The 10571-nt window shown below is 39.9% G+C and overlaps 1 protein-coding gene across 3 annotated transcripts in view; it reads left to right on the top strand.

The window, feature by feature from the left end:
- Positions 1-2267: 2267 nt before the first annotated feature.
- The window catches only part of LOC103824681 (transcription factor RFX3-like), a 207544-nt gene continuing 199240 nt past the window's right edge, over positions 2268-10571 (top strand). For 2 of the 3 annotated variants that reach the window (XM_050986371.1, XM_050986372.1), the window contains exon 1: positions 2269-2495. The gene's annotated coding sequence lies outside the window, so the exon portion shown is untranslated. Of the gene's footprint in view, positions 2496-10571 lie in introns of all 3 variants that reach the window. The other variant, XM_050986369.1, reaches the window with a different exon arrangement.

The raw sequence follows: 10571 nt of genomic DNA, 5'->3' as shown, positions 1-10571 counted from the left end.
CTCATCTATGCACGACTCTAAGCTTGCATATCATATCACTCTACCTCGCTATACCTCATGCTGCGCGTCTCGATATCCGTATCCGTCTCATAGCCTCCTTCTATCCCTCCCCTCCCCTCCCTCCCCTCCCCTCCTCTTCCCAAGTGGCCTCAACTGCTCCTCACAAGTCTTGCCCTTGAGATCTTTTACCATATCAGTCCCCTGCCTCTGGACACACTCTAATAATTTTATGTCCTTCTTATGATGAAGTGCCCAAAACTGCACACAGTACTTGAGGTGGTGCTCCACCAGTGCAGAGTGGGACAATCACATCCCTCGACCAGCTGGTGATACTGTGCCTGATGCACCCCAGGACTCGATTGGCCCTTTTGGCTTCTAGGGCACACTTCTGACTCATATTCAACTTGACATCAAACCGAACCCTCAGATCCCTTTCCACGGTGCTGCTCTCCAGCCTCTTGTTTGTACATATAGCATCCAGACCCCCCCAGTTTGTACATATAACCAGGATTACCCTGTTCCAGGTGCAGAATCTGGCACTTGCTCTTATTAAATTCCATAGAGTTGGCGATTGCCCAGCTCTCTAGTCTATCCAGATCTCTCTGTAATGCCTCTCTACCCTCAAGGGAATCCACAGCTCTTCCTAATTTAGTATCATCATCCAACTTACTTAACATACATTTGATTCCTGTGCCCAGATAATTTATAAAAACATCAAAGTGTACTGGCCCTAAAACTGAGCCCTGGGGAACCCTACTGGTGGCTGGCCACCAGCCCTGATGTAACCCCATTTACTATAACTCTTTGAACCCAACCTGTCAGCCAGTTGTTCACCCAATGTATTATGGACTTGTCCAGCTGTATGCTGGACATTTTGTCCAGAAGAATACTGTGAGACACAGTATCAAAAGCTTTGCCAAAATAATAAAAAACACCCCACCACATCTACTGGTTTCCCTTGGTCAATTAGATGTGCAACCTTGTCATAAAAGGAAATTAAGTTAGTTAAGCAGGATTTTCCCCTCATGAGCCCATGCTGGCTATGACCAATATATGTATTACAGCCAAATATTACTGGTTATGTAGATGGTATAATGGGCTGCATACAACAGTAATTTTATAGGTTAAAAAATGTGTAAAATACCTGCAAGTTTGCTTGTATTTGGGTTACAGGGATATATGGAATCATAGTGACCATTAGATGCGGATGCATTGCAGAAAAATAGCTATGGTGCTGTGTAAATTCTCACATTGTGTATTGACTCCAGTATGCAACATCTCTTATATCCCTTAATCAAGCAGTAATGCTCAATATCTTGTAGCCCCATGACTACAAGGTGCAGAGAATCATTGGTGATATGGGAGATTAAGGGGAAACAGGATGAGGAAGGGAATTTAAAGAGCATTGCCTTGGTGGCAGCATGCAGAATGAAGTGTATTCAGGAAAGGAATAAAAGTGAAGCAGGTTGCATTCTAAGGAAATACATATGTGGGGAAGGGTAGGGGTCTATGAGAAAGATTGCTGAAGGGAAAGGTTGGCACAAGGCAGCTGGTAATGCACATACTGGTTGTACATGTGCTGAGTCCAGCAGGCCAAGTGTATACAGCAGTTACAGAAAATGTTTAGCTTTGGCAAAGAGGGCAGTACAGCTGCTGTCACAGCCTCACCTACTTTAGATGGCAGTAGTCAACAAATACCCCATCCAGCAGCATCTCTCCACTGTTACTTTCTGATGGAAAAAGAAATAGAGATTGTGATAAGCTGTTAGGACAAAGCAGAACTTCCTGTTCACTCTAAACTGCTTCCAAGTAGCAGGAAACAAACAGGGTGGAAAAGCAAAGTAAATCACTAAACAGAGATGCCTGCACAGACCCCCTTCATTTTAGTCACTAATTGGATGTGACGTCAGGATGTCAGTGAGAATGATCCACGTGGGAGACAGATATGCTGATATGACCACACCCTCTCTTCCCTCCTTCTCCCTCCCACTCATGTTTCGGCCTGGCAGTTGCTATCTATTTGAACTATCAGCCACCACTATAGGTTCCCTCCTTGCCCACTCTGACGTAGTATGATCTTACATCCATGGATAGTCCATTGTCATACTAGTGCCACTTTGGTTGTTGGGGATAGAATGTGCGCTCGCACGCCGTTAGTGAGGTAGGGGTTTTAATACGTTCCTACCAACCTTCTTTTCTTTCCTCCTTGAAGAAACAGATCCTCCTCCCCTCCGGCCCTAAAAGCTGTCCGTCATACGGTAAGCCCTGCCTCTTCCGGGTCTCTTCGGCTGGGCCACTGCTTCCCTCTCGCTTGCTCTCTCTCTTTTGTGAGTTATAGCAACTGTTGCCTTGTGAATCAAGCGCCATAGTCACCGTAGTCCTGGTGACTGTTACTCATCAACATCTGCTCTTCCACCGCTTTCTATTTGCTTCCTAATCATCACCTACAGCAGCCACCACCAGCAAGAACAACAACACAGCTTTCCACGATTCAGGTGAATGTAACTGTTCTGTATAGACTTGCAATTCTGCCTTTCTATTCCTTTCTTCTCCCCCCTGCCTCCACCCCAGCTTTTACCTCCTCCCTCCTTGCAGCATCCAGGCTGGGACTGCTGCATTGGGCTTCGCTATTGATTGGGGGGGGGGGAGGGGCGGGGAGGAGAGAGAGAGAAAAGCCTCGAGCGCTTTCTCTTCCTCAGCCTTTCTTCCTTCCCAATTCATAATATAGGAAGAGGAATCATTTCCAAAGGGGAAAAATGATGTAAATTGCCCTGTGGTTGTTTATTATGAAGGGTATTTATCTTTATTTTTAAAAATTATTATTAGAAGTTATCTAACACGCTGCAGTACTTGTAGTGTTCCAGAGTATCTTGTACATCAATAGGGAAAGGCCTATGTTACCTGTAGTACACATTTAGAGATCCTTTAAAATTATCTTGAAGGTGTGATTAGTAGTTAATAGTAGAGGTTGAAGGGCTAACTGGTACTGTGTAAGATTCTTCAGTGCAATTAATTGTCATGTCTGGGTGCAAGTGTAATTTAATTTTTTAATTTAATTTTATGGCTGTACTTCTGAATTCCTAACATTCTCTTCTCATCAAGTAGCACTTTCATTTTATTTTAAAAGCATATTTGTTCTACATGGAATGTTTGATGGTATTATTTTTTTATGCACTGATTCAGAGCCTTTTTTTAATTCTTCAGCTTGTGCTACTTGTAGAATTTTACCTCCTAGTATAGAAACGTCTAAGTTTTCAGTAAACTCAAAGGATCTGTGAATATTTAGAGCATACAATGCTATGTGTTTATCTTACTTTCTTAGAAACGTATTTGTTGCTGAAGAGCTAAAGAAATGTTGAATGTATAGTTTGAAAGGAATAAGAGCCATCTACGTGGCTATGCCTTCTTAATTAAGGTGGCCCTACCACGCCATGTTACTGATCCATATGGTTTCTTGTCATTCAGTTTCTGTATCAAGTTGTATTATCTCAGTAGATGATTTAAAATAATTTCATAGTCTATTAACCCTAGCCTATACTGTGTTGGGAAGTGTACCTCTTCTTACAAAAAATGTACATGCTATCTTTCTTATGAGCATAGTGTCTTTTTGCTGTCTAATACAAGTTCTATGTGGAAAAATGAGAGAACATATCTACTATGAGTTTTAACCTATTTTAAAATTATTTTAAAAGGAGAAAAACATGGATACCATGTAACTATCTAGTTTTTCACAACCCCTTAGCCACATAAATCCCATATGTATTTCCTCTATAATTGCATTACTTGAATTTACTTTTTCTCATTTAGTGCCATGATGAAATGTTTATTTGCCTCTTACACCCATATTTACATGGCATAAAATTAGGATATTTTTATCTTCAGTGGTTCTGTTTTATTTTGTATTACCACATTATGAATACTTTTGAATTAAACCTTATTTTGAGCTAACCGTAAAGTAATATTGTATCAGGAAAATAATGATTCAATTTTTAGAATTGCTGTTTACTAACATGCAGATACGAGTCCATGAAATGGAAGACAAAATGCTGTATTTTTAAAGGGATATTTGAAATACAGATAATGGGGGAAGCTAAAGAACAGCCTTGGAACATTTTCCTAGAATCATAAAATGGTTTTGGTTGGAAAGGACCTTAAAGATTATCTAGTTGCAACTCCACTGCCATGGGCAGGGACACCTTTCAATGGACCAACTTGCTCAGAGCCCCATCCAGCCTGGCTTTGAACACTTCCAGGGATGGGGGCACAACTTCCTGGTCAACCTGTTCCAGTGTCTCAACACCCTCACAGCAAGGAATTTCTTCATAATATCCAATCTGAATTGGCCCTCTTTCAGCTTAAAGCCACTGCCCCTTGTCCTATTACTACATGTCATTGTAAAAAGTCCCTCTCCAGCAGTTCCGTAGCCCCCCTTTAGGTACTAGAAGGGGCTATAAGGTCTCCCCAAAGCTTTCTCCAGGCTGAACAAGCCACAACTGTCTCAGTCTGTCTTCATAGGAGAGGTGCTCTGGCCCTCTGATCATCTTCGTGGCCTCCTCTGGACCTGCTTCAACAGATCCAGAGCTGGATGCACAACTTCAGATGGGGTCTCACCAAAGCAGAATAGAGGGGGAAAATCACCTCCCTCACCCTGCTGACCACACCTCTTTTGATGCAGCTAGGACACAATTGGCTTTCTGGGCTGCAAGCACACATTGCTGAGACATTTTGAGACTCTCATCCACCAACAGCCCCAAATCCCTTTCCCCAGGGCTGCATTTAATCCATTCTCTGCCCAGACTGTAGTTGTACTTGGGAGTGCCTCGACCCAGGTACAGGATCTTGCACTTGGCCTTGTTGAATTTCATGAGGTTTGCACAGACCCACCTTTCAAACCTGTTAAGGCCCCTCTGGATGGCATCCTGTCCCTTCAGCATGTCAGCTGCACCACACAGCTCGGTGTCATTGGCAAACTTGCTGAGTCCCACTCAGTCCCACTGTCCATGTTGCTGACAAAGATGTTAAACAGCACCAGTCCCAATACAGACCCCTGAGGAATGCCACTTCTTTCCACTTGGACATTGAGCCACTGACTGCAACTCTGAGTGTGACCATCCAGCCAATTCCTTTTCCACCAAGTGGTCCATCAATCAAATCCATGTCTGTCTAGTTCCCTTGTCCACCATTTTGTTGATTTTGTTTCTAGATGAGTTAAACTAAATACCAGTCTTGAAAACTTTTTTGGGTCAACATTTTCTTTGCTTTTGCAATTTATGTTTTAGTCCTCCTTTGTTTTTTTATTATTGCTGATAATTTTTTTTCTGTTACTGTACATATTATAATTCTGTTTTCTCTATCTGCTGTTGCTGGGTTTCATTTCTTCAATATGGTTCCTTTTTGCAGAATTGTTTCCTATCCCCCATTCTTTCCTTTTCCTTGTTAGACGTTTCACTTCCACATGGTTTAATGTTTCAGTTTACTTGAGGTAGGGGGGTGTGTCAAGGCTGGGAAGCAATGTATATTAGACATTTCTGAAGTATATCCAGCTTAGCTGCAGAGATAGCCTGCAGTTGCTCTTTTATTAATCTGTTTTCTTTTGAGGTGTAAATGTTACCTGCTTCATCTCAATATACACAGAATTGACATTTAAAATTTATTTTGAAGAAGACTCCTTCAGCCAATTGCAAATTACTAGAAAGATCACTTATTCAGCAGTTCAGGATCTGTTTTTCACACCAGAAACCTGAAGATTAGTTAAAACATCTTCAAACATATTGTGAAAATAATCATATTGAGGAATTTGCCTTTTTGTCACGTTGGAGAATCTGAGGAATTTTTTAAATTATTTTTTTAGATAATATAGAAGCATTCTTGGTTGATATCTGCTTAGGTTTCTGCAGAACATATTAAAGCCTCATTCCTTTGTGATACAGTAGTGCTTCTGTGTCTGGCTTGACATCTCTTGGTGTAATAACCCTTTACCACATTAAATTTACCATTTAAAAATCAGGTATTTAGTGGAACTTAGTATTGGAGTAGCTGTTTTCAGGAGGGTTTTAGTATCTGTCTTTATATATATATATATATATATATATATATATATATATAATATACTTGTATCTATGTATATATTTAAATACAGGTGATTGAGTTGTTTTTTTTTTTAACATGCCCTGTTTTTGGAATTGCAGAGAAGGTAATGTTCTTGAAGGTTCTGGGTGTTTGGCACTATGCCAGCTGCAAAAATAATAAATTTAGTAAAGATACAACAAAATGAAAACATACTAATGTTGGAAAATGTTCAGGAGGCTTAAGTGTAGATGGCAATATTGATTTCATTTTGGGCAGATATTTATCATGGATATGTAAAACAGCTGTTTAGAGAGATAGAGCATGTCGCCCTGATTTTTTAAGTTTTTCAAAGCCTTCTGATGTTTACATTCTTATAACAAACTTTCTCACACACTTTATGTAAATAACTTATTGTTTTGCATTCTTTTATGGAGGAGGAGAAATTTGATGGACTGTTGGTTTGTCCAGTGTCATTGGAGAGGTGGCACTGTCACCCTCCAATCCACTGTTACGTTTGGAAATCTATAAATGTTGGAGTCAGAAATTAAAAATTCTCTTTTTACCATCAGAAAGCTGCATGTCCGTGTCATGTTATTTTGTGTCCTATAGCAACATGAGCATATGAACATCTACATGTGTGTCAAAGCCTGGTCTATGTACTTGCATCAAGCACTTAAAAGTTTGATGCTGAGAAGTGAGGGAGGGAGAAGAAATTTGAATGGAAAAGACTAAAGGGAACATTGAACTTAGTATGTACTGTAGAAACATCTCACAGATGAGGAAGATACTCCATAATAGTAAAGGGGGAAATGTTGGTTTAATCTTGGTAGGGTCTGATTCTGGTTGAATTTCTTCATGTGAAGAATACTTATTTAACCAAGCCGTCTCACCAAACTTAACAGATTGACGCTCTATCCTTTTCTTATATAAGCAAACCTATATGTCTGCAGAAGTTTAGTTGCATTCAAGAGACTGTCTTATGGTACTAAAAAAATATTACTTATGGAACAATTGAAGTTGGATAGCATTGCAACTGCTCTTTGCTAAGTCCCTCCTCTCTCTAGTGTATCCTTGAGCAACACAGAAGCAAACACTTGCTCTTAGTAGAAACTAGATCTAACAAAAACCAAAAGTGGACTTCAGATGATCATTAGCTAGTTTTTAAGTACAGCTATTTTTACAGTATAAATATCTAGATGTCTTTAACTGTAGCTGTGTAGATAAAATATTTAGACTGTTTTCTAAGCTGTTTTCCCTTACTTTTGAGATCACAATCAATAGGATAGCTTTTAATTTTGCAGTGATCTGTCCTTGAAAGTAATTATAAGTAGTGAATACTGTACTTATGTCTCTATATTAATCTTTTTGTCTGTGTTGAGCAAAATAGGTGCTTGATTTAGGATTCTGACTCCTCTGTGTTCTTTACAAGGCTAAATCCTAAAAGTGCAGGAAATCATGGAATCATCATGGTTTGGGTTGGAAGGGACCAGACCTTAAAGATCATCCAGTTCCAACCCCCCTGCCATGGGCAGGGATACCTTCCACTAGACCAGGTTGCTCAGGGCTCCATCTAACCTGGCCTTGAACACATCCGGATATGGGGTGTCCACAGTTTCTCTGGGCAACCTTTTCCAGTGCCTCACTAGCCTGATGAAGTAACTTCTCTTTATGGTTTCTTTTATAAGCCCACTAGGCAAAAAAACACAAAAAAAAAAAAACCAAAAAAAAAGAAAAAAAGGTTTGGCTTTGAGGTTTAACAAGTCCAAGTGCTGGGTCTTGCACTTTGGCCACAAAAACCCCCTGCATTGCTTCAGGCTGGGGACAGAGTGGCTGGACAGTGCCCAGGCAGAAAGGGACCCGGGGGTACTGGTCCACAGCCAACTGAACATGCGCCAGCAGTGTGCCCTGGTGGCCAAGAAGGCCAATGGCATCCTGACCTGTATCAGGAATAGTGTGGCCAGCAGGACCAGGGAAGTCATTCTTCCCCTGTACTTGACACTGGTGAGGCCATACCTTGAGTAATGTGTCCACTTTTGGGTGCCTCAGTTTAGGAAAGATGTTGAGATGCTCAAATGCATCCAGAGAAGGGCAACAAGGCTGGTGAAGGGTCTGGAACACAAGCCCTATGAAAAGTGGCTGAGGGAGTTGGGGTTGTTAAACCTGAAAAAAAGGAGGCTCAGGGGAAACCTTATCACTCTCTACTACTTCCTGAAAGGAGGTTGTATTCAGGTGGGAGTTGGTCTCTTCTCCCAGGCAACCACTGACAGAACGAGAGGACACAGTGTTAAGCTGCTCCAGGGGAAGTTTAGGCTGGACATAAGGAAAAACTTCTTCACTGAAAGAGTGATTGGGCACTGGAATGGGCTGCCCAGAGAGGTGGTGGAGTCACCATTCCTGGAGGTGTTTAAAAAACAACTTAATGTGTGCTATGGTTTAGTTGATAAGGTGGTGTTAGGTCATAGTTTGGACTTGATGATCTCAGAGGTGTTTTCCAACCTAGTTAATTCTGTGATTCTGTGATTTGCTTTGGAAAAAATACTGCAAGTTTATGAATTATGGAGAAGAAACAAAATACCAGTTACAAAAGCAGTTGTCATTCATGAATGCTCTCTTAGGAAGAAATTTTCTGTCCCCCCTTCCCCCCGACTTCTTGCTTTCAAAGGAGTCTTCATTTTGTTATTCTTTTTTGAGGTCCCTGTAGAAAACCTTGACCAAGTAGTATTAAATGTTTTGAGATGCACAAACTGGGTCTTGTATAGACTAGTTATCTCATCCTTTTTGATAACTTTCAAGACATGCTTTTATTCTTGTGTTCCTAAAGAAATAATTTCTGTGATAGTGCCCTCCATCTTATTTGAAAGGGGTAGAGGTTTCAAAAACACAGATTTCATCAGAATAATTATCTGGGGAAAGGTAAGACTAAATTTATGCTACTATTGAAGAAAATGCAGTCAGTTCTCAGGTTTTATATATTTCATTTGGCAATAAACATCTGGCCAGTCAGCAAACAGCCACACCTTATACTCTCTGTTGTAATATGGATACAACTGAAGAGCAAAAGGCATAGGCCAGATTTCCTATTTCCTATAGATGTCATCAGTCATGCTACTTTTGAACAATTTGCAGGAGAAAAGCCATATTGTTAACTTCTTAGCCATTTCTTCACCCTTCTTCAGTGGATTTGCAAAAATATTATTGGAAACACTGATCCTGTAGAGGTATTTTTAGGTATGTAATTTGGCCTGCAGAATCTTCAAGAATAAAAATAATGAATAAAACCAGAAAAAGAGTTTGACAAAAACAACTTGGAGTCAATATGAAGCTTTTATTGATGAGTGTGATGTCATGATATAGAATATTATTTTGATCAATTTGGATCAGCTGTCCCAGTTGTGTCCCATCCCAACTCCTTGAGCATTCCCAGTCTACTTGTTGGCATGGCAGTATGAGAAACAGAAAAGACCTTGGTGCTGCATAAGTACTTTTCATCAATAGCTGAAACATGGATGTGTTATCAACACTCTTTTAAATCACAAATCCAAAACACAGAACCATACAAGCTGCTGTGGAGAAACTTAATATTATCCCAGCCAAAACCCAGTGCAACTGTAAAATCTGTTAGTGTAAGCTTTTAATAAAAGAGATCTGTCAGTGTGTGGCAGCTATTTGAGAAGACTTTTAAGCTCTTTAAGCAAATTTGTCAGAAATGCATAAAGAGGGCTATAGATTTATTAGTGCTTCTTAACCTGAAAGCACCACATACCTTTTAGGTTGCACAGCAACTGACTCCTAGCAACAGTAGCAGATTGAATTTTTAAGAGCGACATGTCAGATGTAATAATAAAGCAAGAGTACAAACAGTTGTAATGGTTTTCTTTCATAATAAACTAGTTTGAATTTAAGGAACTTTTTGTCCCTCCAAAATAGGAAGTCTCCTTCTCCACTGACCTTGCTGTCTCCATGTTCTTTCCTCATGTTCTCACCTCCTCCTCTTCTCTGGGGAGGAAAAAAACTGTGCGTGCCCCACTTCTGGCACCAAAACTAATAAAGCTGTTTAGAATGAGAGTGGCTGTCAGGTTTTGGTGTGGGGGTAGGATTTTTTTTTTCTAATTTCCTTTTTTCTAGCATAATACTATGAGATAAAACAAAATAAAGAATCAATAAATGGAGCATTACATAAGAAATTTAATGCATGCTTAAGGAGATTTGTAAATTTCAACTTCTCTTGTAAATTAATTAATTGTAGGATTTCTTAAAAGTCACCAGCTACACAAATAAACAAATGTTTTGGAAGGAATCAAAATTCTTTTACTTCAGGGTATAAGTCAAACTAATGGAGTTAAAAAGAGATCTCCCCTGAACAGGTTATTCCATAACTGCCTACTGTAGAGATTCTTGTGTCTATGTGAAGTTTACAAAACTCATTTAGACAGTTTTTATGTTCCAAAATATAGATGGTCAGTGCTTCATTGGTTTGTTTTTTTTTTTCAGTTGTCTTCTCT

The sequence above is a fragment of the Serinus canaria genome, chromosome W (assembly GCF_022539315.1).
Source record: "Serinus canaria isolate serCan28SL12 chromosome W, serCan2020, whole genome shotgun sequence".
NCBI classification, from domain to species: Eukaryota; Metazoa; Chordata; class Aves; order Passeriformes; family Fringillidae; genus Serinus; species Serinus canaria.
The sequence above is the reverse complement of the archived record's forward strand: the minus strand, read 5'-3'. Positions and strand labels throughout refer to the sequence as shown.